Genomic DNA, 17861 nt, shown 5'->3' with positions numbered 1-17861 from the left:
CAAATTTTAATAAGTTGAAAAGTGTAAAATGCTTTTCCTCACTAATATTTTTGAAAGGTAATTTTTCTTCATAAAAATGTGCAATTTACTGTAAGCATATGACAAATTTATTATTATTACAAATGAATCAGTAGATTCATATTTTAAAAGTTTTGTTTTGTTTTCTAACACAACAGGTATTGAAAGATATGACCCACAGAAACATAAGCCCTTGAAGCCCTCAGTGATTTTTAAGAGTGAAAGGAAGCAAAGAGTTTGAGGACACAGATGTCATCTACGTGACTGAACCCAATTCATATACAGGTACCAGATTATTGTTTTATAGAAGGGGAAAAAAACATGGAGTAAGAACCCATCTTCTCTTAAAGCTGGTAGTTCCAAGTGGTTTATATACTATGGTAAGAACCTAGGCATATGGCCATATCTACTAATGAGAACATATGTTATGTATTCCCTTTGGGCAGCCACAACCAGCTACACATTTATTATCATGGAGGATTTTAATGGACTTCTATAGCTGCCCTACTTTTCACGGAGCCTGACATGTTAGAAAAAATAAACTTCTTTCCAGTTAGATTCTTCACCATACTCAAATGCATTAGTGGATAAAGTGGTTATTTCTTATTATTACATAGGAGAAGTGGAGGAAGGTATTCATGACAAACATCACACACACACACAAGTCCTAAATTAAATATTTATCATCTTCAAAATCCTTACTAGCTGCCCAGCCAATAGGCCATATTGGCCACTTCCCTCCTGCCTTTCAATGCTCTCATCAATGTGATGGTTAATTTTATGTCAACTTGGTTGGGCTATTGTGCCCCCCCACAAGTATATCAGAAATATGAGAGACAGACAAACAGAGACTGAGGCAGAGAGACAGAGAGAGATTTTAAGAAACCGACTCATAATTGTGGAGGCTTGGTGATATGTAAATATATATATGTATGATATACATACATGTTTAATATAAATATAATACAACAAAGTAATGGATTTATTATACTACTATTATTTTTCTAAGTGATATCTTTAATCAAAGACTAGCTTGATCTACCCACTCTGTTAAAACTATAAAATTGTTCAAATGGGAATTTAACTGCATTTTATAAAGGATTCATACTAATACTCTCATTAATATATTTAAATATATTCAACAATCTGTTTAACACACTTGAGATGGAAAATGCGTGCTGTGTTGGTATTTAAGGTTTCTGATATTCAGGCATAAAATATGTCTATTGTTTAAAACTATCTAATAAAATAAAACCTACTTTTTCTTTTAAACATAATTTTTATTTTGTTTAATTTGAATACAATAAAAATATATAGAATATCACCTTCAATTCAGTGAAAAAATCTCATCTTAGTTGTGTGTGAAAAGTCCCATATTAAGAAAAAAGGTACTATATCTATCAATCAGAAGCACTATAGATTTTAAACACAATCTTTTCAACAATTATTGATTAATAAATCCAGTTGTTGATTGATATATTCCAAGCAAAGAAATATGTCTGTCCTCATTATTACTGTCATTTCTTCTTGTAGTTTCAACCAAAAATTATACTATAAATTCTCATATCAGTATTTTGAGTGGCATTTGGGAGTCCTATTAAGATATTTCAAATGCATCCTTCTTTTGTATGGTTTATAATTGGCAACTATATAGATATGACATAGATATGACAACTAGCTATTGCTATAGTAAAGGCTGCTTTGAAGTTTTCCATTCTGATGCCCTTCGTTTTATTTGGCATATTTGTTGATATATCTATGATTTTATTCCAATGATATTTCCATACTTTGTGATAATTTTATTAACTTTATCGCTCTTATACCCAATATACTTATAATCTGAATGATGTGCCTTCTCTTCTCAAGCCTTAACATTTCTATTTTATCAAGAACTCCTCCCTTTTTTTTTTTTTTTTTAAGGCCCACCTCTGTCATGTGGAAGTTCCTGGGCTAGGAGTCTATAGCTGCCAGCGTAAGCCACAGCCACAGCAACACAAGATCTGAACCATATCTGCAAATACACAGCAGCTTGAGGCAATGCCAGATCCTTAACCCCCTAAGTGAGGCCTGGGATTGAACCCACATCCTCAGGGACAATATGTCGGGTTCTTAACCCACTGAGCCACAACAGGAACTCCAATAACTCCTTATTTTTTCCTTAGTTCTATAGGATTCTGGTTTTTAAAAATGATATATAATACTCTGCATATTTTTCACATTTACCTAGTTACATTTGAGAAATTAATTCCCCATAGACTAGTTAAGAATATGACTGACTATAGAATTTTATTTTTCTAACTTTACTTTTTCACACTTCACCTTCTGGCTAGTTTTCTTTCTTTGACTTCAGTTCCTGAAAAAATCATCATCAAATACTTTAAATCATGATATTTCTTAAACGCCCCTTTTTTGTGTGTGTAGATGTAACAATATTCTTTGTATTTCACTCACACCTTGCTTAGACTGAGCTAATTTGCATTCTACTACAGTCTAACATTTGGGTCGCTGATTTAGAAATAGTATCTTTTTGGCTCAATTTTAATAGTTTTTTTTTTTTTTTTGGCAAAACCAATTCAGAAATAATCCCATTTGGCCGTTGGTTATTTGACACTTCATGGCTTATTTTGTAGTTTGGCAGAATAAATTGATGCTACTGTGGAAAAATATACTAACGTGATATTATGAACAGAGTTAATATAATAGTATCAACTATCGAATTTCTGGATTAAAATATCTGAAGATATTTTTCTTAAACTATTTTCTTTTAGTTAAAATATATGTTATTTTAGTAACAAAAATATTGTGGCTATATCTAAAAATATACAGTTACCAACTAATAACATTATTTTCTTTCTTAGTCACATTTAATACATTGTAAAATGTTTTATGTATTTTTATGCGAAAGTAAAACACAGAAATCATAAACCTACAGCTGGATGAATTTTCACCAACCGAACACAATAAGCACTTAAATCAATAAATTAATATCACTAGAACTCCAGAAATCCCCTTGTATCTGTACCCTCTTTATCTCCCAGGATAACCACTATTCCAACTTCTAACATCATAGATTAGATTTGCTGTTTACAGACTTTAGTTCGGTGAATTGAACAGTTCATGTGCTTTGAATCTGGTTTCTTTTTTCATACTATGTTTGTAGGTAACTGGATCTGTGTCCCTTATGGAGTAGTGGTTTGTTCACTCCCCTTGTTTTTGTCATTTCTGAATATTGCTACTATGAACCTTCTAATAATTGCTTGTAGTTGGATATGTGTATGTATTTCTGATGAAAATATAATTAGGAACAAAACTACCAGGTCACAGCATATTAGTAAGTGATTTTGTCTCTTCACTTTACAACCATTGGTATCTGAGACTTGAAGGTTTTTCACATTCCCAGTAACACTTGGCATTATTATTAGTCATTCTGTCAAGTGTGTAGTTGTCTTTTATTGTTTTTCATGTTTATCTCCTTAATGATTAATGAACTTAAATGCATTTCCATGTATCATTTGGCAATTTAGATAAACTCTCTATTTAAAGTACCTATTAAGTTTTTAAGCTTTTTTTTTTTTTAACTGCTGAACAGAGTAGTTTTATCTTATTAATTTTTAGGAGTTCTTTGCATATTACAGGTATAGGTCCTTTGTCAGATACTAGTATTGCAAATATCCTCTCTCACTGTGGGTTTTTTTCACTCTGTCGATGGAATATTTTGGTGACCAGAAGATTTAATCATTAATATAGTCAGTGTTATAATTTTCCCTTTTATGGTTAAAGCTTTTTCTGCTCTATTTGAGAAATCTTTGCTTACCATCTGTCATAAAGATATTCTCATATGTTTGCTTCTGAAAATTTATTGCTTTATCTGTCACATTTATATTCACAATCCAACTAAAATTGACACTTATGAATATTGTGATTTAGGAATCCAATTTCCCCCCCAGAGGACCCAATTGACCCAGCACTAATTATTGAAAAGACTATCATTTTCTCAGGGCACAGCAGTATTGATTATGTCATAAATAAGTTGACTCCATATGTGAGAGTCTGCCTCAGGATATTCTTTTTCCTTTCGTATCTCAATAACTTAATTTCTTATATTATTTTGCCTTTATTATTTATTTGGGTTTGAATGACATATTTTTTTAGCTTTTTTTGTTTTCTATTAAGAGAATTGGATTAAATTTTCTGACTATATTTGTATATTTGTTTACATTCTCTGGACTATATTGTGCCTTGCTTCATATCTCACATTATTTTATTTTATTTTATTTTATTTATTTTGTCTTTTTGCCTTTTCTAGGGCCACTCCCATGGCATATGGAGGTTCCCAGGTAGGGGTCTAATCGGAGCTGTAGCTGCCTGCCTACACCAGAGCCACGGCAACACAGGATCCAAGCCGAGTCTGCGACCTACACCACAGCTCAGGGCAATGCCGGTTCTTTAACCCACTAAGCAAGGCCAGGGATCAAATCTGTAAACTCATGGTTCCTAGTTGGATTCATTAACCACTGAGCCACGAAGGGAACTCCCTATTTTATATTATTTTAGAGAGCATACAGATAGAGAATTTTAGTATCTATCTTTAGACTCAAGAAAAGAGAAATGTGGTTTATATTAGGTTGTCTACATTCTTTATTGAAACATATATGTGTGTACATGTATGTGTGTGTGTTCAGTAAATGTTAGTTACTAGGAAAATAATGAGTTTTCCTATATTCTTAGAATTCCTCACACAAACTTTGCACTTAACATTTTTTAATCAATTTTGTGTTGGGTATTTTTATTATATGGAATTGAAAGCATTCTAAATTAAATATTTGATTATAGTCTATTAGGGCAAATATTAGGTGGTACTTTATATACTTACAAGTAATGTAGATCTGAGACCAAGTTACCAAAGTTTGGCAACCTTTATCTTACAGAATCCATTACTGTTCAGGAGCAATTGAAAATGATATCTTTGAGGAAAACAGGAAAGTAAATACTTGGGATAGGTGACAATGGCCTCATGCTGGGCACTAGAGGTGGCATAAATACCAACCTTCAGTATCTTAAGGAAAATGTAATGAAATTAGATGGAAGCCAGAATAGGAGAGGAAGAAAATTGAAATAAATCAGTTCTTGGCAGAAAGTTTCAACTGATTAAATGCTTAATATGGCAGATGCTCCCTTTTATACATCCTCAAAAATCACTTGGGACCATGTTTGGTATCAGAGAAGAGGCAAGGATTCATCAGTCAAGTCATCAAGGGCTTAAACCATTATGATCTAGGTAATAAAATTTAGTGGACACTTCTTCATTTTCATTAGCTAGGCAAATTAGACATGTATAAGTAAAAGAAAAAAAAATCTAGATATACAACAAATGCAAATAAATTAGCTTAAATATAAGATCCATAAAGTCCATTAAAAATATGTCATACTAATTTTCTTTCTTTCTTTTTTTTTTTTTTTTTTTTTTTTTTTTTTTTTGCTTTTTAGGGCTGCCCCCACAGCATATGGAGGTTCCCAGGCTAGGGGTCAAATCTGAGCTACAACTGCAGGCCTGTGCCACAGCTGTAGCAACGTATGATCTGAGCCATTTCTGAGGCCTACTCCACAGCTCACGGCGATGCCAGACCTTAATCCACTGAGCGAGGCCAGGGATCAAACCCGCAATCTCATAGTTTCTAGTCAGATTCGTTTCTGCTGTGTCATGATGGGAACTCCTAATTTTCAATAAAACTATTTTGAAAGGGTGAGCATTTCACAGGGTAGGTGAGAGAAAGGATTTAAGGTACAAGAAAAAACATTTGCAGCAGCTCTTACTTGGGAGGTAGATTGATGTATTTGAAGAACAAAAAGAGATTTCAAAGCCTGGAGGATGAAGAGGAAGAGAGGGGTTTGGCATGAAATTACATTAGAGAGATCGTGGCCCTGAATGTGTGATCTAGCACACGTAATAAATTTAAGTTTGTAAGTTATATAATTATATTTTTAAACTAGAATATATGTATATATATAGCTTTACCTTTGGAAGAGTAGACTCTTAAAATAATCCAGTCATAAAAAATGATGATATCTTTACCTTGATGACTTTGACTAGATTGATAACAGTGGAAGCTTGTAGAAGACAATGAAAAATATATTCGGTCAAAGAACTAATGAGAATATGTGAACTGGGTGTTAGGATGGTGTGCCTGAGAAATATCAAGAATTATTATTTCCAGGTTTTTGACATTAAAAATGGATGATAAGGGCACAATGGAAGAGAGACTGTTTTCTTAAAATTTGGGGGGGGCAGGAGACCCCTTTAAGAATCAGATTAAAATTCTCAGACAAATGCTTATATCTGAACATATTTACAAGACATATTAAAGAGCTTTTGTCCTTGAAAACTGCAATGAACCCATTATAGCAGGTTTGCTATTAGTGAATAATTCTGCTTTTGACAAGGTCTGGGCTGTGTCCATAGCTGCTCAGCTATGGATTTTATTTCCTAATTACCCTTGTAGGGAGGGGCAGCTGTGCCACTAGGTACTGATCAACTGTATTTGAGTGAAAATGATGTGCACACCCACTGCTTAAAAATCATCAGATGAAGTTACTTGTGCCACACATTTTCCCTTCTTATTCCTATTTGAAGTACAAAGATAGCAGTGATCATATTTTGACCATAGATATGTTCTAAACAAACTAGATTATAGCAATGAAAGAAAAACTGAATCTAGAACAGATATAGAATCCGAGATCAGACTCTTAAGTGAGAGAAAAGCTTCTCTTTTAAGACATTTCTAATTACTTTAAAAAAAAAAACTTGTCTTAACTAATACTTATTAAAATATGTGAAAAATGTTAGATATATGAACTTTATGAGAAAAGATTTTACAGTCTACATCACCTTTTCAAAGGTTAATAGTAATGATTAACTATTACTGTTGCTATTAATGCTTTGAAAATTATGTTGGAAGGTGGAAATCCTCTCCTGTACAGATCATTTAAATCTATAAAATTCTCTCTGGATCAGGAAAAAACAAAAATAACATGATGACAAAAAATACCAGCAACTAAAACTTCTTGAAATGGTAACCTTTTCTTCTCTATTTTACTGTAGCAATGTATAAATCAGCTTTGGTTTTCATGTTAGCAAATAAAAAATCAACAGACCATCTCCTTCTGGACACAGATGCCTGCTTAATGAATTTGGAACTGGCATTGCCACAGGTGCACAGAGTCTAAGAATGCTTAATTGCTTGTTCTTGCAAAACCCTGGCACACTCTAGCCAATATGTTTTACTTGCATATGTCACTGAGAGAATTTTGCTTATTCAAGCAAGGTCCATATCTCCTCCACCTGTGTGTGTCAACATGTTATGACAATAAGGTTGTTTTGGGCATTGAAAGCAGTAAAAGAGTTTGTCAGTTATTATAAGAAAATGACAAGACCACAGTACAATATTGACTGACTACCTCCAGGGGCTCAGCTTTTTACCATTTATTCTGTTTCTCATCCTCCTAAAATCTCATATCTGAGATGTCTGTAAGAGCTATTGTTAAATTTAGTTCTAGGATATTGCTTCTTGAACAATGTTGACCAATAAATATCATGTTGTTTTTATGAGTCTATTTTCCAGATAATTCTGTGTATTGCATTAGTAGTCTATTTTGGTATCATAATGGAAATAATTACTTATAAACTTAAATAAGCAGTAGAACAGCTTAACATATACTATTTCCACATTTTCAAGTGAAACTATAAACATAATTTACTAAACTCTAGCCTAAGTTTAGTAACTCTGATAAATTCAAGAAGTGAAATTGAGAAATAAAAAGAAAATTGTCTACCTTCTCAAAAAGAATGCTTTGCTGTTTACTTTCATAATGATTTTAACAGATAATAATACTGGCATTCTGTGATAACAAAGTTAAATATATTATTTATATTCAGGTTCATAAAGATTAGCATATGTATCTAAATGCAGTATGTGATATACCTTATATGAGGTAATATATATAATAATAAATAATATTTATTAAGTGAAATGTGGGCTCAATAACACATACAACTAATCTGTTTAAATTACTTTACCCTGTTAAAATCACATTGAATACTCTTCATATTCAGTGAAGGCTATATCTCTTTTTAACATACCTTTCTCTATTTGCTCTTTAATATTTATTTTTAAAACCTGGAATAATTATAGTACACTATATTTAAGAACATGTGTTTCCTGATTTACATTAAACTGTTTAGCTATTTTGGGTTGCTTTTTCTCATCTGTGATTTCAAATTCAGATCTTAACAATGAAGTAGGTTTTTTTCCATAGGCTTTAAGAAATATTCTAAATTTAAACTACCAAAATCTGAAATACTCAATAAGAAATATTCCTAATTTTTCTTTTTCTAGTGCAAAATCAATTTTATTATAAGATTTTAGGAGAATTCTTTGAGATAATTCATTCAAAAACAGTTAACAGAAGTCTAATACACTTCAATAATAAAGTACTTTCCCTCATGTATTTTAAAATCCCATTGGGAAATGAGAGAAATAAGATTTCAACTAGAAATCTGAGAAGACTGTTATGGACTCTAATCAATTTCATTTGTGACAGGTGCATTTTGAGGAAACACCAACTGTGCTATATGTGGGTTGCTATTGAAGCTCCCCCATCAAAGCGTTAAAAGCAATGAGGAGGAAGATATTCATACAGTATGATAAAAACTATACAAAACAAAATGAGAAAAAATTCTTTAGAAGAAAAAGAAGTAGGAAAATAAGAGACAAATTTATCAGTTTACTTCAAACAAAGTGTTAAGAAATGGCAAAGGTCAAATGTATATTAAAAATATTAAGATTATAGATCCAGACATGTTAAATAATTCTGGAACCCTGAAAGTGAAATACTTACATATACATACTGGAAAAAGCAACAAAAATAGAGAAAACCATCTATCAATATTTGTTTCTTTTCTGCTTTTATAGAAAAAAAGATTAAGGCAAAACAAAATGAATAAATATTATATCTATTTATAGCAGGAAATAGAACATCAATGGCGTCATGAGGTAAGATTAGGAAGTCCACTTTACAAAAACTGAGAGTTAATGTCCAAGAAGAGATTTGTATGCTTATATCTTTAAATAGAATAAAGTAGGAAAGACAACAAAATACTACGCTTTAAATCAGGATTAAAGAACATCAGAATAAATTTATTTGTGGATAGTTTTGAAAAACAAATTTATATGGAATTTATATGGCAAGATTGAAAATTTTTTTCTTTTCTCAAATGAATAAAAAGTAATTTACCTGTCACAATTTAGCTAAACTTTCTTAAAACAGCTCAAGAAAAGTAGAAGATAATTTGGTATAAAAACTGAAACATTATTCCAAATGGATTAGATCATAGAGAAATAAGATAATTCATTTATGACAGATAAAATGTTAGTTGGTAACCAAGACAGCCTCAGATAAACCACAGATAGAGCATAATTAAATGAACTGCTATACAGTGTTTTAGTTCTGAAGGCTAGGGGCATATCCATGCTTCTTCCAAAATAGAGAATGTTGTATTTTAAAAATTGACACGTAAGAAGGAAAGAACATATTAAATGAGTTATTTGCTCAGATATTGTAAGCAGTAAAATTATTTTTAAAAAATGAGAGGATTGGGGAAAATGGGGGAGAGAGAGAGTTCACCCAAATGTTTCTTTTTTAGTGTTATCAGCACTCTTGGGAATTTCTTTAGCCCAGAGAAATATTTATGCTTACATAAAACCGCACAGTGGTGTCCCCAGTGGGTTAAGAATGTAACTGCAGTGGCTCAGTTGGCTGTGGAGGTATAGGTTTGATCCTCAGCCTGGTGCAGTGGGTTTAAAGGATCCTGTCTTACCACAGCTGTGGAGTAGATCACAGCCGTGGTTTGCCTGGTCCCAGGAACTTCTATATGTCTAGGGGTAACAAACAAACAAACAAACAAACAAAACAAAACAAAACAAAAAAACAGAAAACAACAAAAAAACCTGCACATAAGTATAGCAACTCTATTATTAGCCAAAACTGATGACAACCCAATATCCTTCTGTGAGTAAATGGTTAAAAACATACATGTAGTACATATATACCATGGGATACTACTCAGCAATGGGAAGAAAAAAAAAACAATTAATTTACTAAATAATTCAGATGAATCTCTAGAGTATTATGCCATGTGGAAAAATGTCAATCATGTATGATCCCATTCATACATTTTTGAAATGAAAAATTTATTACAATGGAGGAGATTGGTAATTGTCATTGGTTAAAGAGGTTGAGGGGTGGGGAATGTGTGGCTATAGAAGGGCAACAGGAGGGATTCTTGCTGTAGTGGAAATGTTTTGTATTTTAACCATCAGTGTCAATATTCTAGATACGATACATAGCATGAAAGTTTTGCAAGATGTTACCATTGGTGGAAACCAAGTAAAGGGTACTATATTGTTTCTTACAACTACTGGTGAATCTACAATCACCACATTCACAACAAAAAGGGTATGAGGAACAAAAGATTTGAAGACATCTCTTATAGTGCCTATAAGAGAAGAAGGAAGAGGGAGGATGTTTCAGAAGGATTTTGAAATACATAAGAAACTACCATAATATTAAAAAGATTCTTAAGCAATGCTCGAAGCCAAGATTAAATGTTTTTGGATTTTTATGTATTTATTTTAATACTCTGAAGTAAAGAACTGAGTTCAACAAATGCATAGACTTATGATGTACTATTGTTAATGTCTAACATTTTTCTTTTCAAAATGTGTTTAATTTTTTCTTCTAGTCCCAATCCTTAATCATCAGCAGCACCATATCTTCTTACTTTCTCTCTCTTTTTTAATGGCTGCACCATAGCATATGATAGTTCTGTGGCCAGGGACTGAATCTAAGCCACAGTTGTGTCCCATACACATTGTGGCGATGCCAGATCCTTTAACCCAGTGCACCAGGATAGGGATCAAACCCACACCTCTGCAGTGACCCAAACTGCTACAGTCAGATTCTAAACCCACTGAGCCATGGCAGCAACTCCAACACCATATCTTTTTTGTTTAATGTCTTTTCTTTGAATACACTGCTGATCTGATTATTTAACTCAGCATGCATGCATAAACATACATACACCCCCAACACTTATTTATATATACATATATATGTAAAAAAATATTGATCTATATACTTAAACATTTTACAAATAACTGTTATAAATTTATCTCCTGCTTATTTTTCATTCAGAATTGTATTTTCAATATCTACTTTTATTTTTATTTGAAAGAATGTTCCTTTCTTCTGTTTACTATATAACATCTTGTCAAAAGTATACATACAAACAACTTCACCATAATCTGCAAAAAGCAGGTGGGTTACTGCCAATTCTTTGCTTATAAAAATGATATAGCAAGGCGTTTCCATTGTGGCTCAGCGGGTTATGAACCCAACTAGTATCCATGAGGCTGGTGGTTATGGCTCCAATTCAACCCCTAGCCTGGGAACTTCCATATGCCGAGGGTGCGGCCCTAAAAAGCAAAAAAAAAGTTAGGACCACATTAATGAAAGCTAAAATGCCACTAAAACTATATGTATGTATAAAACTTTAAATAATATGATTTCAAAAGTATCTTAAATACATCTGTTGAGATTAACTGAACTACCTTTATTTTTAAGTTCACCTGACATATTTTGCACTTTTTAATTAAATGTGCTTAAGATACTGGAAGCTAAAGATTTTAGTTAAAAATATGAAAGCTGCTTTCTCTTTTTATCACAGAAAACTGTCAAATTAAAGTTATACGTTTACTAGCTATGTGTTACCAGTTATGTAGCCTTTCAACTTTTTTTCTATCACTCTAGTAACAACACTACTTAAAATAGCCTTGATTTTTACCTCTGTTGAATCATGAAAAGCAAAACAGAGTTTAGGGAACATCTATTAGTGCTAGATATGTGCTAAGGGACATGGGTAGAAACTGATTCCCTGCCAAATTTGACATCACTTTGTAAGTGACATGCACAGTTGGAAATGGACTAAATTTTCATCTGGAATCAAAAATGACTTGTCCTAAAAGTTGTAGAGGTGAATGATTTTGTTACTCCTTAGTTTATAAAAAATATTATAATACTTATATTAGAAAATTTATCAGAATTTCCTGTTCCATATCCCAATATGCTTATCAATATTTAATTTAATTAATTATTTATTTATTTTTTGTCTTTTGTCCTTTTAGGGCCGCACCCACAGCATATGGAGGCTCCCAGGCTAGGAGTTAATCCAAGGTGTAGTTGAAGGCCTACACCAGAGCCACAGCAACTCCAGATCCAAGCTGTGTCTATAACCTACACCACAGCTCAGGGCAACACTGGATCCTCAACCCACTGAGCAAGGCCAGGAATCGAACCCTCAACTTCATGGTTCCTAGTCAGGTTCATTTCTGCTGCACCATATGGGAACTCCCTTAACAATATTTTAAGTTTAAACTTCAAAATAGAATTGTCATTAAATCACATTTTTTAAAAAAATCAAAATCAAATATACTCTGATGGCTATTTATAACACAACTGCTAAAATAAAAATGTGAAAACTCTTTCATTTACTCTGGTGTATGTGTTTAAATCCTCCTTTGAAATTCTAGGCATGTTTCACTCACATATGCAGATGTTTTCTTTTTTTTTTTTTTTTTTTTGTCTTTTTGCTATTTCTTTGGGCCGCTCCCGCGGCATATGGAGGTTCCCAGGCTAGGGGTCCAATCGGAGCTGTAGCCACCGGCCTACGCCAGAGCCACAGCAACGCGGGATCCGAGGCGCATCTGCGACCTACACCACAGCTCACGGCAATGCTGGATCCTTAACCCACTGAGTAAGGGCAGGGATCAACCCGCAACCTCATGGTTCCTAGTCGGATTCGTTAACCACTGTGCCACGACGGGAACTCCCAGATGTTTTCTGATATCACAAAATAGATTTTGAAAAGGGATCCACTTTTATTAAACACAGCTATGCATATAAAAAGTATAAAGAGTTAAAATAGTCCAGAATAATTATCTATGACCATACATTAAAACTACTTCCCAGGTTGGCTTGGAGCCAACAATGATTAACGCAGGAATTTTCCCATTTCCACATAATTTTCAAAGGCCATTTCACTTTCAGAGCCCTCCACTGGGATAACTGAAGCCTTCACTGGGACTGCATTTTCTCCCTCTGCCTAATCACACTTTTACATATATTTCACAGGCTTTTATCCCAAGAGAGGATGGAGATCAGGGTCTCAGGGTCAGGACTCGATGGTAAATGTAGCCAACACCAAAGAATGTTAAACTCCCATTGAAAACATCCTTTTCTATCAAGGTCAGGGACCTGACTGGAAAAGAATGAGATATCAGATATACACCTGATAATCTTTAGTACCCAGATTCCCTGAAGAGGAGGCTCATTCCTTCATTTTGATGGTTAGTGCCTCCACTTTTTTTGAAGACTCTCCTCCTGCAAGACAACATACATGCCCAGGAAGGTTATATATTCTCTGATTGCTAGATAAAGCTCAATAGGTTTATTTGATCAGGCTTAAAAATTATGTTATTAAAATATGCTACATACGTAAATATTTTATTTTCTCCTGGAAGGTTAATTTTTCAATTTTTATTTTATTTCGCTATCTCTCATTTGTCATTTTGTACTTTTTAATTTTACGTATTTTGATGCTATACTTTTTGATGTGCACGTGTTTATCATTACAGCAAGTTCTTGCTAAATGGTATATTTAATCAATATGAAATATTCCCATTGGTGCTATTGTAAGCTTTTTTACTTTTAATTCTGGTTAGGCTGACATTAATATTAATTAACCTGTTTTCTTGATAATCTTATTTGCTTGATGTATTATTTTCCATTCATTAATTTGCAGCACTTCTTGTTCTGTTTCTAGCTGTTTCTTAATATAAAATAATTTTTTTTCAGTTTAACCTAATTTTCTTTCTTTCTTTATTTTCATGGCCACACCTATGGCATATGGAAGTTCCTGGGCCACAGCTCGAATCAGAGCAGCAGCTGCCACTTAAGCCACAGTTTGTGGCAATGCTGGATCCTTAACCCCACCAAGTCAGGCCAGGGATCAAACCCACGTCTTCATGGAGTCAACATCAGGTCCTTAACCCACTGAACCACAGTGGAAACTCCTTTTCTATGCTTTTTAATGAAGGAATTTAAACAACACATGCATTATAAAAATGTTTTCAATATTTATGGTAGCTCTTTTTGTTTTATTTTTGGAATGATCTATAAACTTCTTTCTAGTACTAATGCATTTTCTAACCTAGAATTTGTACATGTTAAAACTGTTTTCCACTGAAACTCAGAAAGATTTAATACATAGAAACAAATATATTTCCATCTGATTTTGAAAATAAGCATATCATATTTTCATTCCTCCACATAATGAACTCCCTACCTTGGGTTTATCTTGGTGTTTATTTCATATCTTGTTTATTTTATAAATTCATCCAAAAATATTTACAACAAATAATGCAAACAGTTAAGATAATGTCATACTGCAGAAAGTTGCTTCCCTAAGTCAATATGACTTGTGTCATTATAAAAGGGCAAAATTTGGACAAATACATGCATACAGGAAGAATGCCATATGAAGATGAAAGGGAGGGCCCAAGGTACTGTTTCTACAAGCCAATAAACATTAAATAAAAAAATAAAATAAAATAAAAAGAAAGAAAGAAATTGCCCAGCAAAAACCATCAGAAGCTAGAAGAAAAGCATGGGCAGATTCTTCCAAACAGTCCTTAAAAGAAACCAAAGGAAATCATTGCCAGCACCTTGATCTTGGACTTCCAGCCTCTATAACTCTGACACAATAAATTTCTGTTGTTTAATCCATCCAGTTTTCAGTATTTTGTTATGGCAGCCCAAGCAAATTCATAAGACCAGATCCAAGCTGTGTCTGCAACCTACACCACAGCTCACAGCAAAGCTGGATCCTTTAACCCACTGAGTGAGGCTAGAGATTGAACGTACCACCTCATGGTTCCTAGTCAGATTTGTTTCCGCTGTGCCACAACAGAAACTCCCTATAACTGTTTTTAAAGAATTTTTAAGTCTCTTCCTCTCTGCTTCTCTCTAGCCCATGTAAGTATTCTGCCACACAGAATTCTGTGTAAACTATTCTATACCACTTGCTCAACATTCATATCTCACTTTGACTAACAAGACTGTGAAAACAATCCTGATGACAAAATAATCCCCTCACCATCACTCTCATCTTATTTATCTTCCACACTGCTTCCATTGTCCTAATTCATAGAACCCTATTAAGGTTTATAAGCCCAGCTTTTACTTAAGTTTTTCACAGCTTATACAATTCCATCTATTGGAGTTTTCTGAATTGACTTTAGATCATCTATGACTCTGATGATCTGTGCTCTCCTTGGCTAATCTGATCTCAGATGTATTTTACAATTTTTGCTTTAGGCAATGCATAAAAGACCTTATCTTTCAGCATGTGTTGTTCTCATCATTCTTTCTGTCTCTCAAAGTATCATTAAAGCTTTGTCAAAGGCAGCTGAGCATATTTGCAGATATTTTTTAATCCTCTCTTTCCCTAGATATATCATGTTTTGAGTACCAGAGGTTTTTTTTAGCGGGGTGAGTGCTGGATGGACATATAAAAGTTTACAATTTGATGTAGTCTAAGTGAATACTTCTTTCTAATTCTATATCAACTCTTGCAACTTTACATTTAGCAATAAAACTGGATGCTGGCTAAAAGTATCCAAGAGCAGAACCTTTCAACTACATCCATTGGAACTCACTCCACCCCCACTTTTTTTTCTTTTTAGGGCCATACCTGCAGCATATGGATGTTCCCAAGATAGGGGTCAAATCAAAGCTGTACCTACTGGACTGCATGCCCACAACCATGAGAGATCCAAGCCTCATCTGTGACCTACAGCACAGCTCATGGCAACACTGGATCCTTAACCCATTGAGTGAGGCCAGGGATGAAACAGACATCGTTATGAATACTAGTCAGGTTTGTAACCCACTGAGCCACACCAGGAACTCCCTACTTTTTTTTTTTTTCTTTTGAGGAGGAGGGGAAGAAATTATTTACTAAGGTGAGCATGAATGTTAGTTCAGATATATGCTTCTCAATCCAAGTACATCACTGATTTAGTGATAGAAAACCTTAGTATTTGGTCATTATTAAAACAGAGCTTATACTGCCAATATTTATCTTATTTTTTCTATTCATTGTCAAATTTAAGGAAAATTGAGAGAACATACATCAGGCATGATTAGTTGATTGAAATGGTAATATCCAAAGTCATTTTCTTTTGAATAATGTTTACTTCTTGCTTGCTATTCATGAAACAAAATAAATCATGCTGAATAATATAATTATCTTTCTATTTGACTTTCACAACAATTCCTGTAAATATTAGGGTAAAAGTGCCAAATATTACAAAAAAAGAGAAAAAAAGAATAAAAATTCTAATGTTTTTCTTTAAAGAACTTTATATTTTAGGTATTGGGCAGTAAATTAACTCGAAATCTTAAAATATTACTTAAAGAAAAAGAATTATTAAATTAGATATATAACATTTTTAAATAAAAAATGACTTTTCACTCCGTTATATTTTAAACAGTTTTAACACCCCGTGGTATTCCTAACTGCATGAAATATTTATTCTAGTATATTTCACTTTAGGAACTTTATTATTATATTTGCCTTTATTAGTCAAGGTAAACTGATGAGAAGCACAATGGTACAGATAAATTGGCAATGACAGTTAAAATTTTTTAGAATTAATTTACATGAAAAAGAGACCATAAATAAGGCTCTTGGGAATAGTGAAAATTATGTATAAGTTCTTTTTTTATTCTTTTTAAAATGTTTTATAGAGGGAGGTAATATTTCGTTAAATCCTTGAGTCTGTAAATGAGTTCCAAGTTGAAGAAAACACCCAAACCTCTTTCAGAACTACAGTGCTACCTATAGTTTTAGTCATTCGGATTTTATTGTGTGGATTTTAAGTGTTTTATTCATCATTGGATTTTTTTTTTTTTTTGTCTTTTTAGGGCTGCATTCACAAAATATGGAGGTTCCTGGTCTGGGGGTCAAATGGGAGTTGCAACTGCTGGCCTATGCCATAACCTTAGCAAAGCAGGATATGAGCTGTGTCTGCGACCTACACCACAGCTTACAGTAATGCCAGATCCTTAACCCACTGAGCAAGGCCAGGGATCAAACCTGCATTCCATGGATTCTAGTCAGATTTTGTTTCCTCTGAGCCAAGATGGGAACTCCTCTTCATTGGATCTTTTAGAAATAAAAAAATGTCTTTTCCCTTTCACTTCCTCCGAATGAAAATATGTAATACTCCTTGTGTATGTTTTGTCGATGTCCATATTCATGTGAATATGTACTAATAGTACAAATTACAATGAGAAAATATACAATATTATGCCATAATTTTTAAAAATATTTTTATTTTTCTATTATAATTGATTTACAATGTTCTATTTCTCCTGTACAGCAAGTGACCCAGTCACATTCACACACATATATATACATTTTTTTCTCACATTATCTTCCATCATGTTCCATTACAAGTGACGCACATTGAATTTTACAAAGTCCTTCAGTTTATTAGCAAATGGTAAATTGAAATTCATATTTAATATATTTCTATATTGTCAGCATATTTTGGTTAAGCAATGTCAAAGATAATGTTATTTTTTACTGAGAGTTGAACATATAAATTCAATGACATGAATTAGCTCTGCCTCTCTAAGTAGAATAAATCAGTTGGGCAAATTTT

This window comes from Sus scrofa, chromosome 8 (genome assembly GCF_000003025.6).
Source record: "Sus scrofa isolate TJ Tabasco breed Duroc chromosome 8, Sscrofa11.1, whole genome shotgun sequence".
NCBI lineage: Eukaryota > Metazoa > Chordata > Mammalia > Artiodactyla > Suidae > Sus > Sus scrofa.
Note: the sequence above shows the minus strand (reverse complement) of the source record.